This window comes from Lissotriton helveticus, chromosome 1_1 (genome assembly GCF_964261635.1).
Source record: "Lissotriton helveticus chromosome 1_1, aLisHel1.1, whole genome shotgun sequence".
In the NCBI taxonomy this organism is placed as follows: domain Eukaryota; kingdom Metazoa; phylum Chordata; class Amphibia; order Caudata; family Salamandridae; genus Lissotriton; species Lissotriton helveticus.
The window spans coordinates 1,975,713,765-1,975,741,716 of NC_136057.1; positions in this window are offsets into that span (position 1 = coordinate 1,975,713,765).

Below are 27,952 nucleotides of genomic sequence, written 5' to 3' on the forward strand. Positions count from 1 at the left end.
TAGGTTTAATCACGGTAGAGACTACTCCTTCTCTGCCATAATTGAACCCCTCCAACAACCCTGCAGAATGAGGCCTGTAGGAAAGTAGGAACTGCTTATATGAGTACCCCCACTTTTTGCCTGGTGCTAAGCTGTATTTGACTGGTCTGTCTGGGATCCTACCAATTAGGACTCCAGTCTATCTGCTTTCTCCCTTAAATTATATTCAGGACTTAGGTACATCCCAGATGTGATACTAGGGTACCCTTATCAGTCCCTAGTATACGGTACTAAAGTACCCAGGGCATAGTACCCCAGAGGTCCCGCATGGGCTGAATCATGCATTATCGCACCCATGGGAGCCCATTCAAAATGGAACTACAAGCTTACCATTGCATTGAGTCACAGCACTTAAAACCTATAAGTCACCACTATAGCAGGCCCTATCAATCCTGACAGCAGGGTGCTTGGTTCTAAGTGTGAGGGTGCCCCTGCATGAGGAGGACACTTCTTCAGCCTACGGAGTTCATTCTTCTGGGCTGTAAGTGAAACACCCATATACCATACAGAGAAGCACAGCGTAATTACACGATTACACGATGACCATTTAGCAACTGGATGCAACGAAACCTATCATGTTTGGTATCAAGCGTGTTGGAATCATACCCCCACAGCATAGACGGTGTGGGAGGTATGATTCCAAGTACTGGAAGAGCCCTCCGTTAGGCTCTCAGTGTTCCCGGTGCCAGCCTTCTTGACCCGGACTGCATAAATCGGTTGCTGCCGACCAGAGACACAATTCTGTCTTCCTGCTGCTGAGCCAAGTTCGAGCAGGTGAAGGCAGAACAATAGGCAAATCCTGTCACAGGGAGGTGTGAACACCTCCCAGACAGGATTTAGTGTATTGGGGTAGGGTGGGTGCGCTTGCCAGTGCCACTCAGTCTGCATGAGGGGCACATTTGCTGTCCCCATGCATAGTCCTGTTCAAACCCGTTCTGGGAGTCATTGGCTCCTGTTCTGGCACTAAACTGGACAAAGTACATGGGAATAACCTCCCGCCTGTCCAGACCTTACCCTGGAAGCGTCCCCTGAATCTTTCCAACCTATTCCCTAGAGTACTTAAGGGCTTACCTGGGTGTGGCTCCCTAGATTCATTGTGGGACAAGATTCAGATCAGACACAAATTCTACTTCTACCGTCTGGGCACTCTGGACTTCGCTGAACTTCGTTTGAACTCAAGTTCATCTCCCTTCCAGTCTGATGCATCGTCTGTGCCTGTGCACCATACAGGAACCTTCCAAGGCCTGTGGGCATCAAAGACACCTGAAGGATTCTCCCTTCGAGTGAAGGAGTCACTCCCCTGCATTCGCAGACACCGCAACTAAGTCAACTGGTCTGCTGATCCTGAGCTCCTCTGTTCTCCTAAAGGTTCAGCAACACATTTGGTGGTTTTCCACAGCTCCAGAGGCCTGCCTTGTCCTCTCACCAAGTTTGAGGCCAGCATCCTTCGTGGGGATTGCAATACCCAAACCTGTGTGCACTACGTCAACTTGCAGTTGCAAAGGCTTGTTGGCCTCCTTCCAAGAAGATCTCCAGGCTTCGAGAAGCCCCAACCTCAAGCTCCTCCAGTGACCAGAATCTTCATCCACATCGTATTGTGTGCACCGTGGCCTACATCTTTTAGTGAGCTGCTCCTGCTCCTCCTGCAACTCCAGTGCCTCCTGCCTGTGGGTCTATTTGAGAGTCACTTTTTTTTTTTGGGCTCCCCTGATTGCTCCAGCCTGCCCTGACTCCCCTGTTTGTGGTGAGTTCCCTTGACCTTGCTGGTCCCGACGTTGCTCCTTCTTCAATTCCTGCGTTGGTTGCATTTTCCAAGGCTTGTTGGTGCTCCCACCGGACAACGACCCCTTTGTGCGACAGCTTGTGCTTGGCTCCTGGTCTTCCTCAGTGTTGCCTGGACCTCACAGCTGCAGAGTCAAGGTTATCGTCACCCACCCGGCAACACCCGACATCGGAGCGCATGCATCTTCCAAGTCTCCTGGTCACTCCTGAGTGACATAGACTCTGTGCCCTCTACTTGCAGGTACCTCTCATCTAGAATCCACCTTTGTATTCTATTGGACACTTTCTACTTCTCCAGCAGTGGCACTTTCCTGAAGTTCTGCATTGGGTTCGACAGCGTTTTCAGACACCACTTCCAACATATGCAGCCAGCTTCCCTGGTGTAGGTAATGTGGGTACAAGGGTATCCACAAGTGGGGTGGCTCTCCAGCCTTCTGTCTTTCATGGGGTTTCTTCAGGGTTCACTGGGAAGGGTCCCTAATCTTTAAAAATCCAAACACGGCTTACACGTAGAATTGTACAGAGCACGTGGTTGTGTACCCACACTGAACATGCTCTCCGTGGGGTCCCTATCTACTCACCCTGGGTGGTTCCTTCACCAGCACGTCCTCTCAACTTTGTCTTGACCTAAGTCATGGTTCTTATACCACTTTCTTGGTACATGGTTTGGACCCCCCGCCCCCTTGGGGTCCACTGTGTATTAGCTATTTACTGTGTTTCTTTGCAAAGTATTGTGTGCATTGTGTGCATCTCCTTGTAGGAGATATCTAAACGTGTTAGAGTGTATTCTATAATAAATACATATTGTTATAAATACTTTATGTGGTTCTTTTCCACTTAACCTATACTATAAGATTGCATTCTTTTAAAACAAGCTGTTTTACGCTCTTTCTGGACTAAGCCTGAAGACTTCTATCCACAGCTACCACTTAGAGAGCTTTCTAAGGTTGTCTAAGACTTCTTAAATCACCATAAGGGTTGTCTGGACTGATGCAAGGTGCCCACTTACATTAGTGGACATCATATACCAGGCCAGCTTCTCACAAGGCCCATCAGAGCCAGACCTCTCATTCTTCCCACCTGCTTTAGATGAGGGAATTAGAGGTCAGTTTTTCCTGCCCATTACCACCAGGAAAACCCTGACGGTAAGGGTCAGTGAAAACAGATAAGTACGCTTTAGATTTTCTTTTTGAAAATAAACAAGAAACCAGATAGGTCATGCTAGACAGAGTATTACACCAAACCTCAAAAAGCATTGACAGGAACTGCCATGACAGCAGTTTCTGCCAATGCTTTAGAATTGATCCCCAGCTTGACAGTCCTTCCAAAATCTATATTAGGCCCTTAGTCTTCCTCATCAGAGTTTCTACACAATTAGCTATGTTTCGACAATGGTATAGCCTTCACCTATTTTAAATGAAAAATATTTTAATAAACTACTTCCAATATGGCTAAACGTCCTCAACCTGTTCCATAAACACAGGATTAAAACACACTTCTTCCTGTTTTTTCTCTGTAAGTATCAACATAACTGTGATACAATAACACTAAGTGGTATTTAGGTATTTTTAGTTCAGTTTTTATAAAAAGTTCCTTTACCGCATCAACTTTTGCGCTAAGGGTAGTGTCAGTGGCAACTTATACGATGTAGTCTTTACAACAAGACTTTCAGGCCCTAGCAGAATGGCTACAGCAAGGAGTAAATTGGCCTTCCAACCCATCTATGATGGAGCAACAGGTCAGATTGTTATCTGACGTCTCTTTTTGATAGGCTTTGTGCAGTATCCTCAGCATCAGAATCATTGAAAGTAGCAAAAAGACATATACCTTTCACTGGTATCAAACTGTTTAGATCTCCGCTGGGAGATCTGGTATAGAAATCAGATGCAGATCCGATCAGCAGTTCTTCTCCCTTAAAGTGTAAAGAATTTGGGTTGTGAGAGTCTTTTGCACTTCTAGCAGGAACATCTAAGGGTACAAGTCAGCTATTTCATACACAAAAGGGTGCAATGCGAACCAACGAGCACTGAGGTAGCAGCTGCACACCCACAGCTTTATTATGAAGCTGCTCAGTCTTCCTGAATGTGCACATGGGGGAAATTTACAAGAGGGCCAGTCATCACGAACATCACTCCCGGCCCAAAGGGGATGGAGACCAACATTATTACCCTATCCAAAAACGCTGCGAGGGATGTAGCATGGATACCACCAACACAGGTAACACCACCACGACCTCAGCTTCCATATTTGTGAAGGCCTGGCAGGGACCTACATCCAGCTCAACCACTATCTCAGTAGGTAGTGGTAGAATTCACAGTTTAGCTGCACAGAGTCACATTCCAAACACACCCTCCAGTTAATCTGGCATTGAAAGTGGCACATCCAGCAGCGCTAGAATGATCTCCTCCCCAGTTTGGGACTTCTTTTCGGTTAGCAGTAAGGAGGAGAACATTGCTATATGCTCAATTTGTCTACATGCTGTTCGGTGGGGTAAGCTTGGTACAAACTATGGTACCGGAGGCCAAACAAGTCATCTCAAAATACACCAAACTATCATGGAAGGTTCACCTACTTCACTTAGAACAAAGTAAAACTCAACCCATTGTTGTTAGGCATGAAGAATTAGGGGACTATATTATCGAGGTGGAAGGTGAACAAGAGGGAGACATTTCTAGCCCTGTCCCCAGTAGTGTAGTGGTACCGCCCACATCCTCAGCAACATCTCAGTGGCACCGCAGTAAGAGCCATACTCAGAGTCAGGCTGAGACACCAAGGTGACCAAGTACTGCAATGAAACAAGGTGCATCGTTGAGCCTAACCGGGTTAAAAAAAACAACAGCACCACAAAGGAAAATAATCTGGCCTTCCATTGAGAGCATGCTTAGATTGGAGGGGCAGTACCAACGCAACCACCAAACGGCACGTTGTACAATGCAAAGCTGGCTAAAATATTAGACCTGGACCTTCTCCCTTTTTCATTTGTGGAAGGGGTGGGTTTCCTTGGATTTGTGTCAGCCATCTGCCCTAAATGGAAGGTTTCCAGCTGGTACTATTTCGCAAGAATTGCTGTTCCGGCACTACATATGATGTGCTGCAATTGGTTGGACAAGCTTTGCAGCAGAGTGCTGTTCACAATATCCACCTGACAACAGACACGTGGACCAGTTGCCAAGCCTCTTATTACATATGCATCACTGCACACTGGGTCTCTTTTGTGGGGGTTAGAGATAAGCTATCGGAAGTAGGTGCTGTTGACACAGCTGAGATTTTTAATGCTACTCGGAAACATGCAACTGTAGCCATGTTCACCATGGAGAAATCTCATACTGCTGTAAACATATTGGCAGAGTTTTGGGCTACGCCCAAGAGGGCTTAATATTGGTTTTGTTTCCACAGATAATGGCAGTAATGTACTTAAGGCCATGGAGCTTGGTTCCTATTACAGGGTTCCCTGTTGAGAGCTGGTGCTGAATGCCTAAAGAGCGAGTCACAACTCTGAAGACAGTTTGAGTGCCATGCCATGCCTTCTCACAGCAACTTACCTATATAGCTACATATTAGATTCAAAGTAGTACAGACTATCTGTAAAGAAGAGAGCCAGCATCAACTCTTTCATTGCAGCAGCCTGCCCTCTATGGCCGGTAACTGACTGCTGCATCCAGTACATCATCATGGTAGGCAGAGCAGCTGTCTGTAGTGAGGGACTCCACAGTCTACAGCTACATCGACATCCCGAGGCAGCAGATATTTAACGACCACTGTCAGTGACTCCTCTTGGTAAGTGAAAAATAACTTGGTGATTAATGTTCGTGCAGGAGAAGTGTTGTGTAGTGCAAATTTTAACTCACCAGTAGTACAGAGGGTTAACATGCCTGCTGGAAAGAATGTGTATTTTGCATGTCACATAAGGATGTATGATGTTACAACGCAGGCTATTACAACGCCTGCCTTTACAACGCGGTTTTTACATCGCAATCCATTACAACGCATAGTGCTTTTGGGTGTTGGATAGTGAATAGTTTAATTTACTATTCCTACTCCAGTCCCCATGGCCACTAGGGAAGGTGTTGGATAGTAAATTAAACGTATTCCCTATCCTAGAGCGCCCCCCAGCGCAATGTGTTGTAATGGTTTGTGTTGTAATGACCGCGTTGTAATGGTAGTGCGTTGTAAAAGTTTTGTTGTAAAGGTTGTTTACCGTCACATAACTGTATTTTATGTGGATAGTTCAGCGGGTTACTCCTTTATAACAGAGATCCTTTGGTTGCTTATATTTAATAAATGACAATCCTATTCCACACAGTGGCATTAAAACTGTCGTTAGTTAGTAGTTTTGGTACAAATGCATTCTTATTAGTAAAGCCAACCCCAATTACTGTGGTACATTTTAAACCCTGAGTTTGTGCTTTTTCAGACCGTTATTAAAATATAATGCCTACCTAACTATAGATGACGTGATCCTACACCTTTTAATCCTCGTTGTTTTTTTACATTTCCTAGGATGATTCATTGTCTCTGTGCAATGTGGCTATGGTATAAAGTGCTTTGGCACCCTGCACTGGTATGAGCAGCGCTATAAAAACAAATGAAATGTTTGTGAGAGAGGAACTTAACTATGGAGAGATAAGGAGCACTATTGGAGAGTAGTAGTAAGGGAATCGGTCGAGAAGGAGGTTGGAGGGGGGCATCAAAAAGGTTTGTTGCACTGCGCACCACCTGTGCTAATACCAGCTCTTAAAGAGTGAGTCAGTGACGTCTGTCACTGTGCTGTTCGACATTGTTCGTTTTGTCTAGTTGGGAAAGTGTAATACTTAGTCAGTCATGGGAGGTAGTAGGTGGAGCCAGGGGGGAGTGGGTGTGGTCTCCTAAAAACTGTTGGGAGCACCTGCACTTAATATTTTACAAATTAAGCACTGCTTAGCACGATCCTCCAATACACCTAACTGCTTACCCACACTACCACAAAAGAGGGCATTTGGAATATCATTTGAGCATCTGTAAACCAGTTGAGGTTTGCCTGGAGTCTTTACACAGTGTACCTCATTTTGGTCCACTATATAAAGAGTCAGCTGCCTACACATTGGAAGAAGCCCTTGAAGCGATCTAGTTTTAAAATTCAGGGAAAGCACCTAGCCTCGATACGATCCCTGTGACCTATGTTGTTCTGAACCTTTAACATGGGGACCATATATAAATAACTTGTCCAATGCCATAGCTGCAGGAGCTCCAATCCCCAACTCCTGGAAAAGGAGTTGAAATCATACACATTTTCAATGAAGGAGCCAGGAATGCCCCTGTTAACTATTGGCCCACAATTCTCATTGACAACATCCAGAAGATCATTTGCAAACAACTTCTCACAAAACTTTGGGAGTGGCTATCGACCAACAAAGTCTTTTGTACCTCCAGGCCATGTTTAAAGCTAAAATTAGCACAGTTGACCCGGGCCTATGGTTCCTGACCATGAAATGAAAATCTGTAAGCATAGACTAGGGCTCCCTGTATGTCACGTTCATGGATCTGCGAGCTGCCTTCGATCTACTTAAGTAAAACTCTGAAGGTCTTGGATAAGATGGCTGTTCTTCCTGGCCTTTTGTCCTTGATCCAACAACTATATAGAGATAATTTTGCTAAAGTCAGGTGGGGTCTGAGTGGGGAAACCGCAGTGGATATCCCTATCAGAAGAGGGGTTCACAAGGGATGCGTTTTGGCACCTACACTCTTTTTATTATTCTTTAATGGTTGTATCACCTACCTGAAGACACACGTCTTCTCTAAAAAATTCTGAGGGGCCTATGTATTCTTTTGGGCAAGTCCAGTCTTTTTTGTAAAAAACATGGGTTGGAAATATTTGGGAGTAAAACCAAATGCAAAGTGTTTAACTCGCAGAAAAAAGCTAAGGGAAAAGTAGTCCTGGAAGGGTGCCTACTGGAAAGGGTATCTGATGTTGACTAACTTGGGGTCAGACTTATGGATTCCCATTGATGGAATGCTCAGATTGAGAAAAGCTCACTAATTTTAAGACACAGAGTTTGTGATGAAATTTGGAGTGATGTACCGCTCACTGTTCACTGGTTTGTCTTTATTGAAATGCAATAAAAATATTTGAACCATAAATCTCCAAGACCTGGGAGATAGGGTATGAAGAGGCTTGGTTGGCAAACCTAATGATTGTCCCATTGCATTTCAGTAAAGACAAACCAGTGAACAGTGAGCGATACATCACTCCATTGGTAAACCAATCAAGCCAAATTTCATCACAAATTTAAACAAGTCTACCCCCACTCATGCTTCCCCACCCCCCTGGAGTTCTCACAGCCAATGTCATCTGATTAGTAAAGCCCTATGCACCATCCTAGGGTTCCCCTTGGTCGGCCTCTCCAGTCCGTACTTGGGTGTCAGCATCTGCCAAGCGCAGCAAACGCAGGTATCTAGGGTCATTTAATTCTCTAAATTTCTTGGACAGGAGAGTAATGTACAGTCGTCAGAGTTCTCTGTAAGTGTCGCTCTAAATAGTTAGTGCAAGGGTTAGTTTCTTCAACCCCAGTATGTTCCATAAGCAATGTAACCATCCAAGGTATGTCAGTAGTTTGTTGGTGATCCATTGTGTGAGGAAGTTCTGGAGGGCTGCCCCTAACGCAAGACCAATGGGCCATCCTCTGTGGGATTTAAGCAGAAAGGTGAGAGCGTCTGGGAGTCCTAAGATAACCTGGTAGCTGTGGGTCAAAGTGGGTATCTATGTCAGTTAGGATCATGTCCCATTACCGTGGAGCAGTCCTATAGAAGGTGGAGCAACGTTCAGGGAGACCAGCAGCTTCTCCAGCAGTTGGCACTATGTTCAGGGTTACCCCTGTAAAGGCGCGCTGGTGCAAGACACCAATTTGTAACAATTTTAGTAGCAGTCTTGATGCTCACTGTGTTCCGTGATATGTGGCACACTCTATAGAACACATCTTCCCATTTTTTGTGCGACAGCGGCCTCCCCAATTCAAGTACTTATCGCTTCTGCCCGAGGTCTTGGTCATCGGTGGAGCTTGTTGCAGAATATCAGTTAGTACAGTGATAAGGAGGCTATCTGAGGTCTTTGTCACTAGTCACCTCTCAAAGGAAGGAAGTGTGCACTGTGCCCCGGTTCGTACAGTCGAGTATGTAAGCCAATGCCTGAACTGGATGCAATGGAATATGTCTTTACAACACATGCTTTAGATCGCATGCCATTACAACGCAGTTGTTACAATAACTGCGGTTTTACATTGAGAACCATTACGGTAAACAGACATAATATCGACTCCAAAATATCGACTGGACATAATATTGAGTTCAAAATATAGACTGGACAAAATATCGACTGGACAGAATATAGACATCAAAAATATCGTTTTTAAGGTAAGTAATGTAATATCGAATGTTAAAAATATAGACAGTTAAAATATCGAAGTATATAATATAGGTAATTAAAAATATCTAATTTTTAATAGTATCTAATTTTTTATAATGTTTTTATGTTATTATATGTGTGAAAATTGTGTATTTATGTTATCATTAATTTTAAATAATGAAATTAGTTTTTTTATTTTTTGCGTAATTAAATTCTGTAGCGGGTTGTGGGTTTATAGGGGAATAGGGTGGGAAGTAATTTAATTATAATAAATTAAATATGTAAATTTATTTATTGGTATTATTTTTTAATTAATTGGTAATTAATTTATATTTGGTAAATAATTACATTTTAATTGGCAATTAATTTTAATTAAATGATTAATTGCTAATTATGTTAATTTTACTTATTTATTTTCCGTAGTGGGATGTGGGTTTATAGGGGAATTGGGTGGGAAGTAATTTAATTAAAATTAATTAAATATGTTAAAAAATGTATTGGTATTTTTTTAGAATTCATTGTTAATTAAACTTTTATGGGTAATTAATTAAATTTTAATTGGCAATTAATTTTATTTAATTGATTAATTGCTAATTATGTTAATTTTACTTATTTATTTTCTGTAGCGGGTTCTGGGTTTATAGGGGAATAGGGTGAAAAGTAATTTATTTATAATTAATTAAATAATTCAATTTATTTATTTGTATTTAATTTGAAATAATAGATAAATAAGTTTTAATTCTTAATTAAATAAATTTTAATTTGTAATTAATTTGGATTAATAGCTAACAAATAATAATAATTAATTTTAATTTGTAATTTTAATTGATTAATTGTTATATTAAAATAAATTGGTAATTACTTTAAAATAATTTGTTATAGATATTAATTTATATTTTTTTAATAATATATGAAGTATTTAATTTTCCTACTGTTGCACACTCTGGAGTGGGAATAGTAATTTTTACCCCTACGCTATCCAACGCTTTCCCTACTGTTGCACTCTTTAAAGTGGGAATAGTAATTTTTACCCCTACGCTATCCAACGCTTTCCCAACTGTTGCACTCTTTGGAGTGGGAATAGTAATTTTTACCCCTATGCTATCCAACGCTTTCCTTACTGTTGCACTCACTGGAGTGGGAATAGAAATTTTTACCCCTACGCTATCCAACGCTTTCCCTACTGTTGCACTCTCTGGAGTGGGAATAGTAATTTTTACACTTACGCTATCCTACGGTACTAATATTGATTAATATTTAATTATATTATGTTACTATATATATATGTTTTAACAAATATGATTGTAAAAAAATTGTTATAACTTTCAATAATTATTTAAATATTATAAATTAATTTAAGTATTTTTAAGTATATTTTAGTAATTAATTTGTAATATTAATTTAATTTAACACTGTTTTTAATAAAGTCGATATTTTAATTAACTATATTTTTGTAAACGATATTTTGTAGTCGATATTTTTGTACTTACCTGTTTGTAGATACAAACTCGATATTCTGTCTGTCGATATTTTGTCAACGATATTTTTTCAACTCGATATTATGTCCCTCGATATTATGTCAGTGATCCAACAATTACATTGCAAGTCATTACAACAATGTGCTGTAGGGGGCACGCTGGACTTAGGAATAGTATAATTTACTATTTGTACTCCAATTTGTGCAACAGCAGGGAAGCTGCTGAATTGTATATCCAACACCTTCTGCCCCCTACAGCAAGTTGTTGTAACGACTTAAGATGTAATGGTTCACGTTGTAACAACACGGTCGTTGTAACAACCTCATAGTAATGGCATGCGATCTAAAGCATGCATTGTAAACGCTGTTTCCCGATGGAATGCATTCTCTCCAATACTGGCAGCGCATAACCTTTGCACAGCTGCTCTGAGGGGAGAGGGCCCTCCTCATCAATGAAGTGGCCGATGGATCAGCACCCTGCAAATGGCCACAGCTGGAATGCAGCCTGTTCAAGTCTCAGTATAATTCGGTGTTGCCCACCATCGGGCTTAGCGTGGTGGGAAACGATGATAGGATCTTATGCTTCGGTACCCAATCCCACACCTCAAGAGTGTGTTTAGTGACAGGGGTGAAATAAAGGCCCTTCGCTCTCTGTGGTTACCTTAGAGATAGCACCTACCACAGATGTGACCCAGTGACTGCCCGGTCCGTATTTAGCCAGTGTTGTCTGAATTCCTCCCTAGTACATTCCACCACATAGAGGAATTGTGCCACCTGGAAATAGTGAAGGAGGTTGGGAACCCCCTTCTTTAGTGGACCTGTAACTCTGTTCCCAACTCATGCGAGGTCTCCATTCTGCCCAAACGAAGGAGGGCCTGAAACAGAAACAAGATGTTTGTGATGGCAGTCACCTTTAATGCTGCCATGCAGGCGAGCTAGGACAAACGATAGTATTTCCAGTGGGCCAGGTCTCTGCGGAATAAGATTTGGTAATTGAGGGCTGTAGTCGCCTTCACCATCGGGGCCAGCTGAACCCCTGAGTAGGGGATTGAGGTAGCTGACTACTGTATATGATACTGGTGGGCAAGCAGCGCCTCTGTCACCAGAGGGACCAAATGGTTGAGGGCCTGTGACTTCTGGATATTAATAAGGAATCCTGCAGCTCTGCCAATGACCTTGATTTCTGCCAGAAAGACCAGGAGGTCCTCAACAGGGTTGTCCAGTGCGACTATTACATCATCAGCATAATGTGTAATGATGTGTTCCTCCCCTCCAAAGTAGATCCAGTTGATGTTTGGATGTGTCCCATATACGCTAAACTAAAGGCTCCACATATGGAGCACAGAGCAGGGGTGACAGCGGGCACCCCTGCCGAGTACCCTTGCTGATGAGAAATGGAGGTGAAGTCTGAACATTTACTCGAACTGTCGCGTTCCAAGCCCAAAGTGGTTGAGTGTCGCCTCTTAGTAGGGCCAAAGCACCCGATCAAGCATCTTCTTGGCATCTATGGCCAAGAGCGTTATTTCCCTCCTAGAGCATTTAGACTTTTCGATCAGGGGGACGATACATTTTGTGTTGTCACTGCACTGTCGGTGTGTGACAAATCCTGCGTGATCTGGATCAATCAGCATAAGTGGACCCAACTGTGCCGCTGAGATGCTAGTAAACAATTTAATATCCACTTCGAGGAGGGATATAGGCAGTAGTGTTTTTTTAGCATTCCCCAGTTTGGGACTTACAAGGGTGGAGGCTTCTACCATCGAAGGCAGCACTCTCCCAGGTACAGAAATCGATTTGAAGAGCCAGGTTAGAATTGGGGTAAGTTTGGTGCTGAATGTCTCATAAAAGAAGGGCAGGAAGCCATCCGGTCCCGGTGATTTGACGGGTTTCTGGTGATCGATGGCTGAAATGACCTCTTCAATGCTGATCGGGTGATCCAGAGCATCTGCTCAATCTAGAGTGAGTCGCGGAGTACTCTAGGGCAGTGCGAATGGTGTGACCGCACCGTGCTATGACCTTGGGTGGGGGCATCATGTTTGCAAGTATAATATGGTTTTAAATGCACCTGCTGAAATGTTCCTGGCCTCCCGCAATTTTCAGGCAACAATAAAAATGTCAAGATAATTCCAGTGATTAAATTGCTTTCTAGAGAGAGATTGAACGTTTGTCTAGTGAAAGTTTTAACTCCTGGTAAGGTAGTGTAGAGGGTTAATATGCCTGCTGCACAGAACGTGTACCATGCAAATCACAAAGGGCATAACATGTAAATAGGCCAGTTCATTACCGTTTTTGTCTGAGAGATCCTTTTGTTGCTTGCAGTTTATAAGTTAAATTTCTAACGTAGAGCAGAGAGCTATTAACCATCATCAAAGAGCTGCATGCAAACTTCAGCATACAGAGTGTAGCATTATGATTTTTTCTCCTGCCTTTCTTTATTCTTCTGTTGGAGAAAGGGTTCATTTGGATATAAATCAATTCTGATTAAAGAAAATCCTCAACCACTCTATTACGTTTTAAATTCTGAGTTTGTTTTTCTCCAGCCTTAACACTATTATGCTATGTTGTCTACCAGTATGGATGGCATGTGACTCCAACCCTTTGTAAAGGCTGGCTCATCAGGAGCAAGAGTCTACTCCAGGTAGAGCTTCTCACAAATGTCCCGAAAGACTAATGCAATGGGATGTACCCTGCAATATCGGTACCATCCTGCGCTAGCAGGGAGCCCACTCCTGCTGCCTGCCATTGCGCTCTAAGCATGTTGTCTAGTAGCTGCCTATACCTATCTCACCACATGTAGAAAGAGTGTCAGGGATTACTCATATCATGATCGGCTTTGTCCAGTTCCAGTCTCGATAACTGCTCATGCACCGCCTCTCCCCGCTGCCAAACCCACGCGTCTCCCGTGGGTTTGTGCATACAATGGGTAATCTCAATATTTTTCTTGGAGTCAAAATTACAGTTTTGTTTGAGGCAGAGGGCCACACCGATAGGCCTGTGGGTGGGGTCAAGTGGGTTGGGGTCGATGGGGGGAGGGGTAGGGCTTTTATAGTCAAAAAGAATCACCACCTTTTCAAAACATCACTAAACAATGCTGTATTTCAAAAGCAGGTGTAGCTACAAAGTTACAAGGAGGAGCTTTTCAAACAACTGAATTACCTTTCAGAGATGTGCACACTTTAAAAGACACATTGTATTACCATTTTAATAATACATTTTTATTATCAGACAATAGCAATCTTAAGAGGCATTGCATGGTAATCCTCACTATCCAGATATTCCTACCCCAGGCCAGAAAGTTTGCTTTTTGACTCGGTGGAAATTTATTCAGAAGTGGTGTTGGGGCTGATCGATAGCTCCAAGGTCAAGTTGGAGTTTGCAAAGGGAGGTGAGGGGCATCATGACCCACATAATCCTTTTCCTCTCATGAGCCATGGTCCGTCCTCATATTCAACAGTGGTAAGAAATAGGATATGTCTGATGGTAGTGTGGGCTGTGAGAGTGTTATGTGGAAGGATTTGAGAGAGTCCTGTGTGCGCAGAGCTCTCATTACCAGCACCTTAATGGTGCATTGGCAAATTTAGGGGGAAATCAGAGATTGGTCATGGCAACAATTCACACAAAGTGCAAAGCAAAGGGTGCGACTTCAAACTTTACTGTGACCTGGGTAATTTAATATTTGCTAAAAGTATGGGCAACTGGAGCAGCGACTGCCACTCTGATATTCACTTCAACAATTCTATAAAGATCGATGTTGGTATGGAAAAAGTTATTGATTAAGAAATTATCATTCAAACGTAGCTCCTGTGTTCAGTCACATTTGGGTACACCCATAATGAGCAATAGTGTGCCATAACAGAGTGCATTATTTCACATGTTGGTAAGACATTGAAAATATTTGTATTTATTTTGGAACTAATGGTCAGTGAGCATCCAATTAACATCATATCCCATACTGCCATCTAGATCAGAGTATCAAACATATATGCTCATTGAGGTAATGCACCTATTTATGTTACGCTTGAATCACAGTAGGTCTGACTCAGGCTTTCATCCTTCTGAGGTCTTTAGAATACGGCCTTTGAGCTCAGTAATAATATGACCAGATAATTATCATGTCATGAAGAATGTAGCTGTACTCATCACAGTCAGGCTTCAATCCATATCATAAAACTAAATCGGCCTTGTTGTCATCTCAGAAGAGCAGAGAAAGACCCTAGATCAGAGGTCTAAAACGTTTTCTGTAATGGTATGCATTGTAATGGAATGGTAAGTTAAAAAAATTACCTGGAGTACCTGCTTTACCTGGAGTAGACTCTTGCCACTTATGTTCCATGGAACTCATACTGGGTCACTATTAATCTTCATGTGGTAATAGTGATCCCATCAGACAAGATAACATTAGTGGCCATTCCATGTAAGATAACCAGCAGCGATTGCCTCTGTGCATCACACAGGGTTACTAGCAGTAACGTGAAAAAGGCTTTATTAATTTGGAATGCCTCTACTTTGTTAATACATGGCAGCCCTAGCTTCAATGCCCCTGGCACCAACGTAATAATATTGAAGATACCTGCCCTAGACCTATGACGTAAAGCAGCAGCTATTTTCCACACAGTGTCACACGATTCTCTCTTCCAGCAGCTATTAAACTGTGGAATCAGCAATATGGCACTGTTAGACCTGTCTGGCCTTTTGCGTAGTCCCTCCAATTTATTATTTATTTTGTCCCCTTTTTGCCCCTCATGCCTTTATTTATTTTTGTGTCCACTAGAATCTTTATGGTGTTGGTCTGGGGGATAGGTGCTCTTTCGCCCTCATAGTTTTTTACCTCAGGCCTAGAGGCCTTTCCTGATAGGAATTCCCTTGGAGTCACAAAATGGTGGCTACCAACTGTCACAACTGACATACCTGTAACCTGCCCCATAGGATAGAGTAGGGCATTCCAGAACCTTCTGGTCCCCTCTGGACCTCTGAGGGTCAGCCTATATAAGGCCAGAACCAGAGCGGCCATTTTGGGGAGTGTTGGGAAGAGTGATAGTGGTTTGTTGGTGCTTGGTGGAAGAGAAACTCTGAGGTCTGGTTGCAGCATCCATTACTGTGAGAAGGAGAAGGGAGATCCTGTCAGGGTTGTCAGCCCTTATTGAACTGCTGCCCAGTCTGCGTATCTGCCTCCCTTCCAGTGGATCAGGCCCAACTGAGGGAATCCCCCATGCGGTAGAACTACCAGTTCAGAGCAGCAGGAAAAACCATCACAGTGAGCGCTTTCATTGGACCTGGCCGCGAAGAGTAGGAGGAGGAAAGGAGACCGAAGCGTTCCCCTACCTTACTCCCCCTCATCGTTCATTCAGCCAGGAGGGGCCCCCCTCCGTCCGTTGTGGTGCACTGAGGCGGCTCCCCTGCTGAGGGAGTTGAAGCCCCCGCCGTCTGGGAGTGTCCGGTGGTTTCCTGGCATCTGGCTGGTGAGGAGAAGGGGTCGGAATAGCGTCTCCCCGTGTGCGCAGGCCAGGAAGCCTGAGCAGAGTTCTTCCCCGGCTGTGGGCGGTGCCGTCTCCGAAGCGGATTTACTCCCGCGCATGCCCAGGGAGTGAGGCGCAAAGGTAGCGTCTCTTCAGCGGCGCTTCCGGAGTGAGGGCGGAATCAGTCAGTCTCCCCCTGCGCGATCTACACGGAGACCAAGACTCTCCGCCGGGCAGTGGGAGGCTCAAGTCAACCCCCGGTCGGAGCGGATTGCAAGCGGAGGGCTGGAAGACGTCTTGCTGCCTTCCTACACCCCGGAGGTCTGTGAGTAAATTGAGGTCCCAGCGGTAGGAGAAGGGTGTTTCACTCGCGCACACACCAAGTAAGCTGGGCCCACAGGGAGGTTTGGGGAGAAGCCAACCAGGGTATCCCCTGAGCCCCCACTGACTGAAGCTGAAGGGAGAGGTGAGGTGAAGACAGGGAAAGTCCTTGAAACCCCACGCAGTAGCAGGGGATAATCCTTGTGAGAGTCAACCCGGGTGAACAGAGGATTGGGAACTGGAAATCTGGCTACAAGTCTTCACTAAATCCAGTTCCTCTGTGAATCTCTTTAGGAGTCCTGGTAGTCCCTCTGACTGGATTTCCCCTTGTAAACGGGATATCGATTTGGGCTTGTGTGGGGACTGTCCCTGATCAGTATTGGCAATAACCCCGGTTTGCTGGGACAGGAAGAAGAAGGGTTGGGAGGCTAACACTTTGAGAGAGATCAATTTACATATCCCATGAGTCATTGAAAGTGTTGTAACTCTGTTGAATGAACGCAATACAGAACAGTGAAAAGTGCTGGCTAAATACGGTAATTTAACCTACCTTACATGTATGAAGGAAAGTCTATTAGAACTGAATAAGCTCAACTTAAAGTGACTGTTATTAGTTTGACTAATGAGAGTAAAAGTAGTAATGATTTGTAAGATTCTGTGATGCATTGAAATCGCGTAAAAAAAAGAAAGTCAACAAGACCAAAGTTTATTTTTATAAACCAGCTCTTATTTTTACACAAACCTTGGTGTAGTGTCATTTTTTAGTGATATTTCAGTAAGTTACTGCTGGGTGGTTTGCAACCTTTACACATGTGCCTCTACTGATACTGTCTTACCCTAGGCCAGGCTACCCTGGGTGACCTGACAACTCTAGGTCCAACATATTGGTGTCTAGCGGTGGGATGCTGACTGTGGTTGCGACTACTCTGCAGTAACTGAGTGTAATCCACTAACCTACACCTGGAGTTTTCTCCTGGCGGCCTTCCTAATTCTTACTTTTGCTTTTTCCAAATTTATTCCTGGTGGTGGGGTGGAGGTAGCTTCAGGCTGCCCTTGCAACTCTATCCTTTTTGTGTGCTTGACCTTGAATTGCCTTTTGCAAAATGGAATTTGCACTGGAAAAACTGGACACTTATCCATTGGCCCAGCTAAAAGATTTCTGTCAACAAATGGGAGTGTTCTTTAAGCATGGTGCCAAGAAGGGGGAACTCCAGACCAGTTTGAGGGCTTGGGTGGAAGCGCGCAGGGAAGGGAAGGAGGAGGATGAGGGGACAGACCGGGACACGGTCATAGAGGTAGAGGGATTATTCCACCCTGAAGTGGGAAACCTACTCCCAGGACCAATGACCTCCTCTAGGGGGGGCAGTAGTGTCTCCGGGGGAAGCTTGACTGAAGCGGAACTCACAGACAGGAGGGAAAAGAGGCAACTGAAATGGGAGATGGCCAAGTTAGAACAGGAGAGGGAAGAGCGGAGGATGGCTCATGAATTCAAACTAAAAGAGTTAGAACTCCAGGCCCTGCAACGGGGACCCTCTCCTACTCCAAATGGTGGCAGCGAAACCAGAGAACCAACCAGGGAGTCCAGACCCTACCTGCCTAAGGATATAATTGCCAGCTATAGTCAGGGGGATGATATAGCCAAATGGCTGGCTGCCTATGAGGTCTCCTTAAAAGCCCATGGGATCCAGGAAAAACACTGGGGGGGTGGGTTGTATAAGTATATGCCTCCCACTGGTCGAGACACCTTGTTAGCTTTAGAGCCAGAGGAGCAGACTAACTACCCCCCCATGAAGCTAGCATTGATCAGGCAGTTTGGGCTAACCCCAGAAAAGTATCGCCAGAAGTTCAGGGGGAGCCACAAGTTAAGCACCCAGAACTGGGTGGATTTCCTGGACTATGCGAGGAAGGCATTGGAGGGCTGGGTACAGGGCAGTGAGGTGAAGGATTATGAGGGGTTGTATAATCTTTTCTTGAAAGAGCATCTACTCGAGAAATGTTTTCCCGAGCTGCGCCAGCACCTGGTGGACAGCAAGCTGACCAACCCCCGGAAGCTTGCAGAGGAGGCGGACATCTGGGCAAGTACTCGGGTGTCCTCAAAGGGGACTGGAGGGGATTCCCAAAAGGCCGGACAGGGCGCCCCTCAGAAGAAGGAGGGGGGGAGATAAAAAATGGGAGTTCTCTAAAGGTCCCCAAAACAGTTTCCAGGGAAAGGGAACAGGTTTCATCCCTAAGGCTAACCCGCCCAGAAACCCTCATCCTGGCCAAAGCCAGCAGCCAAGGGTTGTCCACTGTTTTGAGTGTGGTGGTGTTGGACATTATAAGGGAGATGTCAGATGCCCAAAGAGACCACACCCTCCCACCGGAGGAAAAGCCCCGGGAGTAGCTAGTGTAGCGCTCGGGGAGGAGTTGCCCTTAGATAAGGGGGGTGAGTGGGCGGGTGTCACATTAGTGTCCCTGGGAGAACGGGAGATGGTTCCTAAGATCCAGGTGCCCCCAAATACTGTTAAGTATGGGCAATGGATCACCATCAATGGCCAGAGAGGGGAGGCTCTGAGAGATACAGGAGCCAGTATGACTATGGTGAGAAGTCAACTGGTGTCTCCAGAGCAGGTGGTTCCCAATGTACTCCACCCCGCCGCGATGGCTGACGGCAGAATGGGCCACTATCCCGTGGCTGAGGTTCCCTTTGAGTGGGAAGGGGTTGCAGGTTCACTTCGAGTTGCCGTAAGCCCTGCCGTGCCAGTTGATTGTCTGCTGGGGAATGACATGGAGCATAATGCTTGGAGAGAGGTGGAATACCGGACGCATTCAGCGATGCTAGGTACACCTGACTGGGCCTGTGTGAGCACAAGGTCTGCGACTGCCCAGAGAGGGAGTTCGCCTGGGTTGGAGCCTGGAACAATGGCCCAACCCGCTGCCAAAAAGGGACAGACCCGAAGACAGGAGAAGCCTGCTTCGGCTTCCACACCTCATGTGACAGATCGGCCACCTGCGGTGGTGGACCAGGAGTCCATGAAGGAGGAAGTAGATTCTCTGGAGGACCTGCCCATCCCTGCTGAGTGGCATGTGGAGGGAGGGCCTACCAGAGAGGAGTTCTGTAAGGGCCAGAAGGAGTGCCCTACCCTTGAGGGACTGAGGCGACAGGCTGAAGCCCAGGCAGCAGGGGACGTTGCGGGACACTACCACATTTACTGGGAGGATGGACTCCTCTACAGTGAACCAAAGGTACCCTTACCTGGTTCATCAAGGGCCTTGGTAGTCCCGCAACGGTACCGAGCCTTTCTGCTGGAATTGGCTCATGAAATTCCCTTGGCAGGACACTTAGGTCAGGACAAGACCTTTGCTCGGCTTGTCCCCCACTTTTACTGGCCTCAGATGAAAGTGGCGTCTAACACCTACTGTCGGACGTGTGTAACCTGCCAAGCCAGTGGGAAAACAGGGGTGAAGCTGAAAGCTCCCCTGGAACCACTTCCTGTCGTTAACACCCCCTTTGAAAGGGTGGGCATCGACATTGTAGGGCCATTGGATCCACCAACAACAGCTGGTCACAGGTTTATCCTGGTTCTGGTGGATCATGCCACACGGTACCCAGAGGCAATACCTCTGAGGACTGTCACTGCACCTGTGGTGGCTAGGGCCCTGATGGGGATCTTTACCCGAGTGGGATTCCCCAAGGAAGTTGTGTCCGACAGGGGGACCAACTTTATGTCAGCATACATGCGGGCAATGTGGAAGGAGTGTGGAGTGACCTACCGGTTCACCACTCCCTAACACCCCCAGTCCAATGGACTGGTAGAAAGGTTCAACAAGACCTTGAAGGGCATGATCAGAAGTCTGCCTGAAAGCCTGCGGAGGAAGTGGGACGTCCTCCTACCCTGTCTGCTATTCTCCTACAGGGAAGTGCCACAGAAGGGAGTGGGCTTCAGCCCCTTTGAGCTTCTGTATGGGCACCCTGTAGGCGGTCCTCTCAGCCTGGTGAAGGATGGATGGGAAAAGTCTCCCAGGAAACCCCCCCAGGATGTGGTGAGCTACATGCTGGCTTTCAGGAGCCAAATGGCGAAGTTGTGGAAGCAAGCTTCTGACAACTTGGAGGCCAGCCAGGCGGTGATGAAGGAGTGGTATGACCACAACGCTCACCCGGTGGAGTTGGAGCCTGGCCAGAAAGTGTGGGTGATGGAGCCTGGAGAGCTAAGTGCCCTCCAGGATCGCTGGACAGGCCACTTTGAGGTGTTAGAAAAGAAGGGTAAGGCCACATACCTGGTGGACCTTAAGACCCCTCGACAGCCCCTATGGGTGCTACATGCTAACCGACTCAAACCCCACCATGAGAGGCCCGAGGTCATCTTAATGATGGTGACTGATGGAGGAGAGGAAGCGGAAAGCGAACCTCTCCCAGACTTGTTCTCGTCTCAGGAAAAGGATGGGTCGGTGGAGGGAGTGATTCTCTCCCCATCCCTAACTCCTGAACAGCGGGAGAACTGCCGCCAGATACTGGAGCAGTATTCTACGCTGTTCTCCCTTGTCCCGGGAAGGACTCACCTGTGTACCCATGATGTGGACACAGGGGACAGCCCACCAGTGAAGTCAATGACCTACCGGCTGTCCGACAAGGTGAAGGCTAGCATCCATGGTGAGGTTGCCAAGATGCTGGAGCTAGGAGTAATTGAACCTTCCAGCAGCCCCTGGTCCAGTCCGGTGGTTCTAGTGCCAAAGGCAGCTCCACCAGGCACCACTCCAGAACTAAGGTTCTGTGTGGATTACCGGGGACTGAACTCAGTCACCAAGACTGATGCTCATCCGATCCCTAGGGCGGATGAATTGATTGACCGGCTGGGAGATGCCCAATATCTGAGTACCTTCGACCTCACTTCAGGGTACTGGCAGATCTCCCTTACAGACGGAGCAAAAGAAAGGTCAGCTTTCTCCACGCCTGAGGGACACTTCCAGTTCTGCGTGATGCCCTTTGGGCTCAAGAACGCCCCTGCCACTTTTCAGCGGCTGGTGAACCAGGTCCTCTCCGGAATGGAGGGTTTCTCCGCTGCTTATCTGGATGACATTGCTGTCTTCAGTAGCAGTTGGGAGGACCATTTGCAACATTTGCAAGCAGTTCTCCAGGCCCTGAAACAAGCTGGACTGACAATCAAGGCCAGCAAATGTCAGATTGGGCAGGGGTCGGTTGTGTACCTTGGACACTTGGTGGGAAGGGGGACAGTGCAGCCCCTGCAGGCAAAGATTGAGGCAATCACAGCCTGGGAACCCCCCAAGACACACACTGAGGTCCGAGCTTTCCTGGGCCTCACAGGCTACTACCGTCGCTTTGTGAAGGGGTATGGCACTATTGTAGCGCCCCTCACAGAGCTTACCTCAAGGAAACAACCTCGACGGGTAGTTTGGACGGAGGCTTGTCAGCAAGCCTTTGAAAACTTGAAGCAGGCAATGTGTGCAGCACCGGTCCTGAGGGCCCCAGACTTCTCCAAAGAGTTCATTGTCCAGACAGACGCATCAGAACATGGCATTGGGGCAGTGTTATCGCAACTCAATGAAGAGGGTCTGGATCAGCCTGTAGTTTTCCTATCCAGGAGACTACTTCCCCGGGAACAGAAGTGGAGTGCAATTGAGCGTGAGGCTTTTGCGGTGGTGTGGGCTCTGAAGAAGTTGCGGCCATACCTGTTTGGCTCGCACTTCCTGGTTCAGACTGACCACCGCCCCCTTCGTTGGCTGATGCAGATGAAGGGGGAAAATCCCAAGCTGTTGAGATGGTCCATCTCCCTACAGGGAATGGACTTCCGGGTGGAACACCGGCCTGGAGTGGACCACGCCAATGCAGACGGTCTCTCCAGGTATTTCCGCCTTAGTGATGAGGACTCCCAAGGGGTTGGGTAGTTCTCCCCACTTTCAGCTGGGGGGGACGTGTGTTAGACCTGTCTGGCCTTTTGCGTAGTCCCTCCAATTTATTATTTATTTTGTCCCCTTTTTGCCCCTCATGCCTTTATTTATTTTTGTGTCCACTAGAATCTTTATGGTGTTGGTCTGGGGGATAGGTGCTCTTTCGCCCTCATAGTTTTTTACCTCAGGCCTAGAGGCCTTTCCTGATAGGAATTCCCTTGGAGTCACAAAATGGTGGCTACCAACTGTCACAACTGACATACCTGGAACCTGCCCCATAGGATAGAGTAGGGCATTCCAGAACCTTCTGGTCCCCTCTGGACCTCTGAGGGTCAGCCTATATAAGGCCAAAACCAGAGCGGCCATTTTGGGGAGTGTTGGGAAGAGTGATAGTGGTTTGTTGGTGCTTGGTGGAAGAGAAACTCTGAGGTCTGGTTGGAGCATCCATTACTGTTAGAAGGAGAAGGGAGATCCTGTCAGGGTTGTCAGCCCTTATTGAACTGCTGCCCAGTCTGCGTATCTGCCTCCCTTCCAGTGGATCAGGCCCAACTGAGGGAATCCCCCATGCGGTAGAACTACCAGTTCAGAGCAGCAGGAAAAACCATCACAGTGAGCGCTTTCATCGGACCTGGCCACGAAGAGTAGGAGGAGGAAAGGAGACCGAAGCGTTCCCCTACCTTACTCCCCCTCATCGTTCATTCAGCTAGGAGGGGCCCCCATCTGTCCGTTGTGGTGCACTGAGGCGGCTCCCCTGCTGAGGGAGTTGAAGCCCCCGCCGTCTGGGAGTGTCCGGTGGTTTCCTGGCATCTGGCTGGTGAGGAGAAGTGGTCGGAATAGCGTCTCCCCGTGTGCGCAGGCCAGGAAGCCTGAGCAGAGTTCTTCCCTGGCTGTGGGCGGTGCCGTCTCTGAAGCGGATTTACTCCCGCGCATGCCCAGGGAGTGAGGCGCGAAGGTAGCGTCTCTTCAGCGGCGCTTCCGGAGTGAGGGCGGAATCAGTCAGTCTCCCCCTGCGCGATCTACACGGAGACCAAGACTCTCCGCCGGGCAGTGGGAGGCTCAAGTCAACCCCCGGTCGGAGCGGATTGCAAGCGGAGGGCTGGAAGACGTCTTGCTGCCTTCCTACACCCCGGAGGTCTGTGAGTAAATTGAGGTCCCAGCGGTAGGAGAAGGGTGTTTCACTCGCGCACCCACCAAGTAAGCTGGGCCCACAGGGAGGTTTGGGGAGAAGCCAACCAGGGTATCCCCTGAGTCCCCACTGACTGAAGCTGAAGGGAGAGGTGAGGTGAAGACAGGGAAAGTCCTTGAAACCCCACGCAGCAGCAGGGGATAATCCTTGTGAGAGTCAACCCGGGTGAACAGAGGATTGGGAACTGGAAATCCGGCTACAAGTCTTCACTAAATCCAGTTCCTCTGTGAATCTCTTTAGGAGTCCTGGTAGTCCCTCTGACTGGATTTCCCCTTGTAAACGGGATATCGATTTGGGCTTGTGTGGGGACTGTCCCCGATCAGTATTGGCAATAACCCCGGTTTGCTGGGACAGGAAGAAGAAGGGTTGGTAGGCTAACACTGTGAGAGAGATCAATTTACATATCCCATGAGTCATTGAAAGTGTTGTAACTCTGTTGAATGAACGCAATACAGAACAGTGAAAAGTGCTGGCTAAATACTGTAATTTAACCTACCTTACATGTATGAAAGAAAGTCTATTATAACTGAATAAGCTCAACTTAAAGTGACTGTTATTAGTTTGACTAATGAGAGTAAAAGTAGTAATGATTTGTAAGATTCTGTGATGCATTGAAATCGCGTAAAAAAAAGAAAGTCAACAAGACCAAAGTTTATTTTTATAAACCAGCTCTTATTTTTACACAAACCTTGGTGTAGTGTCATTTTTGAGTGATATTTCATTAAGTTACTGCTGGGTGGTTTGCAACCTTTACACATGTGCCTCTACTGATACTGTCTTACCCTAGGCCAGGCTACCCTGGGTGACCTGACAACTCTAGGTCCAACAGGCACTAATATTGTTTGTCTCCTTTCTAAAAGACCGATGCTTTCAAGTCTCAGGTAAGCTACTGTAAAAATGTAGGGCTGTTGCTTGCTGACAGTCTCACAAAGTAACAACAATTGAAGAAACTGTCAGTTTCTTCTGCCTTCTAAAGAGTCTTAAAAAAGCAATAGTGAACTTCCCCTCTCACACCCCAATAAAGCTTGTCCAGGCTCTCATTCCATCTCCCCTAGACAGCTAGACAGCAGGAATGTGCTTTATTAGGGATTGATCCAGACACTGCTGAGAAGGTCACAGACTATCCAAAAGGTCGCAGTGCATGTGTTATTTGGGATCCATGTACATCAATCTATCACCAATCATCTTGTCCATTTGTACTGGCTCTCTGTTAACAAAAGAATTACATTAAGGCCCTTTACTATTTTTGGGCTCTTGCCAATCCAGGTCCAATCTTCATAAGAAAGATGTCCCAACCCTACACTCCTTGTAAGGCTGAAAAGATCAGCCAACCGTAAGGAAGCCTGTGTTCCGAGGTCCAAAAGAGCATAAGTGGGCGGTCGCTTCTTTCGAGTCCTGGCTGCTAAATTTGGAAGTAACAACAAGAAAAACTGGGGGTCTATATAAGAGCTAACGGAATCTCCAAACAGCTTAGAACCCCTAACAAAGTGAGTCAAAGCATGTAGTACAAAATAGTGTATCTATACACATAAACCACAGGAAACCTAATCAACAGAAGCACATTTGATTGTTAGTGAGACCCACTCAGAAAAATATTGAATTCCCATCAAAATGATTGTAAAGATCAAATATTCTCATTTGGTCATCCAAAATGGCATGGTCTGTCTCTCGATCATCGAGACCATTCCATATCCCACTCTGAGTTGGGTCACGCCCACAATCACTTTCTTGACCATGAACTTATAGTTTTGATGGAACCATGTACAGTGCAAAACAAAAATATGAGGTGACTTAAAATAGGGTAAAGAGTCAAAAGAATCGTGATCCAAAACACCAACGAGTACAGAATAGAGTGTCTACGGCAGCTAAATGACCGAACATCTTATGAACCACTGTCGGTGGAACCAACTGTAAGGTTGTCCAATGAAATTAAGATCTTGGTGGAAGAAGCTCTTAGTGAGGGATGGATCACTATTCAGGAAGCTCAGTTCCTACAGACATCAAAGCCCACGATGCCCTATTTTTACGCTTTGCCTAAAGTGCATGAGGCCCAAAGACCACCACCTGGGAGACCTATAATATCTGGTCAAGGCTCGATTTTGGAGCCCCTTTCTGCATTTGTGGATCACTTTCTAAGGCCCATAGTGCAGACTATGCCTACTTACCTAAAAGACACTAAGGATGTCTTACGGGTCATACCAGAAATTGAGTTTAATGTCGAGACAGACTATCTAGTCTCTTTCGACGTTGAGTCACTATATACTTCAATCCCCCATGATGAAACCTTAGATACCATCCGGTCCATCCTGGGGGCAACAGAATTAGATTCAATTACTCCGGTCCCATTTATAATGGCCTTGGCTAGGCTTGCAATGAAGGACAATTTTTTCAGGAATGAGGACACCATTTATCTCCAGACCTCGGGGACCAGTATGGGCAGCATTTTTGCGCCGAGCCTGGCTAACCTCTATGTTCATACCTTTGAACAACAGCACATCTTGACACCGACTAACCCTTTTCATTCATTTATTAAATGGTGGAAACGGTATATAGACGATATTCTTGTGATATGGAGAGGTGATCGAGAATCGATCCTACTATTCCACCAGTGGCTTAACACCCAGAACCAGTAACTGCGTTTTACTGTAGAGATCAGTAAAGAAAGATTATCTTTCTTAGACCTCTCGATTTACGCAACGAGGACAGGCTTGGAGAGTGAATTATTTCCCAAACCTATGTCCAGAAATTCTTTGCTACTATATGAGAGCCAGCACCCAAAAGCACTTCGGGATAATTTGCCCTATGGGCAGTTTCTTCGAGTGCGGCATAATTGCTCTACTCAAGAAACCTTCACCAAACATGCAGATGATTTATGCCATCAACTCTCTGTAAGACACTATCCTAGAAGGTTGATAAAACGCTCCTTGAAGAGAGCAACCAATAACAATCGGCAGGCACTTCCAGAGCCCCCTGTAGTCAAACCACCATCAGAGAGGATGACTTTTGTAAGCACTTTTAATACGAAGTCTAATCAGATCCAACGGATTGTCCGTCGACACTGGAGAGTCTTGAATGCTAGCAATGATAAAATTGAGTCTCCCTTGTTTGCATTTAAGCGGTCAACCAGCTTGCGCGAGCGCCTGGTACATACCCGTCCCAAAGATATGCCCAAAAGAGTAATTGGCACCTTATGGGATCTACCGGCTGTCACAGGACATCATCCCTGTGGGAGTTGTTCGGTCTGTCCACAAACGGCACGATCATCCCAAATAGACATAGGGACTGACCGTCCGTGGGAACAGAAACAATTCACGAATTGCAATAGCACACATGTTATCTACCAGCTCACCTGTCCGTGCAATGCTAAATATATTGGCATGACCACCCGGAAGGTACGAACCAGGATGTTAGAATATAAGAGTTCATTTAGGTGCAGGAAGACAGCATCTAAGCTCACTGAACACTTTGTTGAGCTCAATCACTCTGAAACAGATTTTGTATGGACCATATTGGAGAAGCCACATATTCCATCGCATATAGGGGATGTTTCAAAATTTTTGTTCATAAAGGAACAGAAATGGATATACAGGTTGTCCTCTGATACTCGTGGTTTGAATGATGAAATACCTTGGACGAGTTTAAACTGATAACCTGTTCCCAATGTCTGTACAAATTCTGCATTAGTCTTACCTAGTACCTCTTAGAGTTAAGGTACTGAAGGTTGCATTGCATGGGACTTTCTTGGGTTCACAAGATCCTGGGTTATCAGATCTCAGGGTATCATGTTCTGCTTTAAGTTGTCTTGAACTTAACATTTCTCCTAGACATAAAAGAGTCAAGACAGAACGTGAGCACTAGAGGTGCTATAATTGCTCCCCTGTTATTTGATAAAGCACCCTTATTTTGAATGTCTTAGAACTACAATTTTGGGAGTGCTGATGTCATCTTGTAGTTTCCTGTAATTTGGCGTGGCTACGCGAGCAGTACAACATCATCATAATCTAATGACCTGATTTTGTTCTTCAGGGGCGTGCTAGTACATTTTGCTTTCCCCCTTTGTGTCGGCAGCTAGCTATTTGTCCAATGTCAGCTTCCATGGACAACTTTGCAAAACCGATCGAAAATCGGAGTACGTGATATGACTTTGAACTACAAATTCTCAGGTGATGATGTCACCTTGTAGTTCTTTGAAATCTCGCGGGATTACGCGATTTGCCAAAATGAATCATCAGAGTACATTTGCCTCGAGCATAACATCTAGACAAATGTAAGTGTTGGAGCGCTTTTAATAGCGTCCTTTGAGCGTATCTGGTATATTTGTAATCCATTGGTTAGGGATGTTGATAGCCCTGGCTAATTAGCGATAGGCGCGCTCCGCCCCCATTATGCCTTCTTTTGCTATATCAATGCCTGGCCTGTTCCGGTCG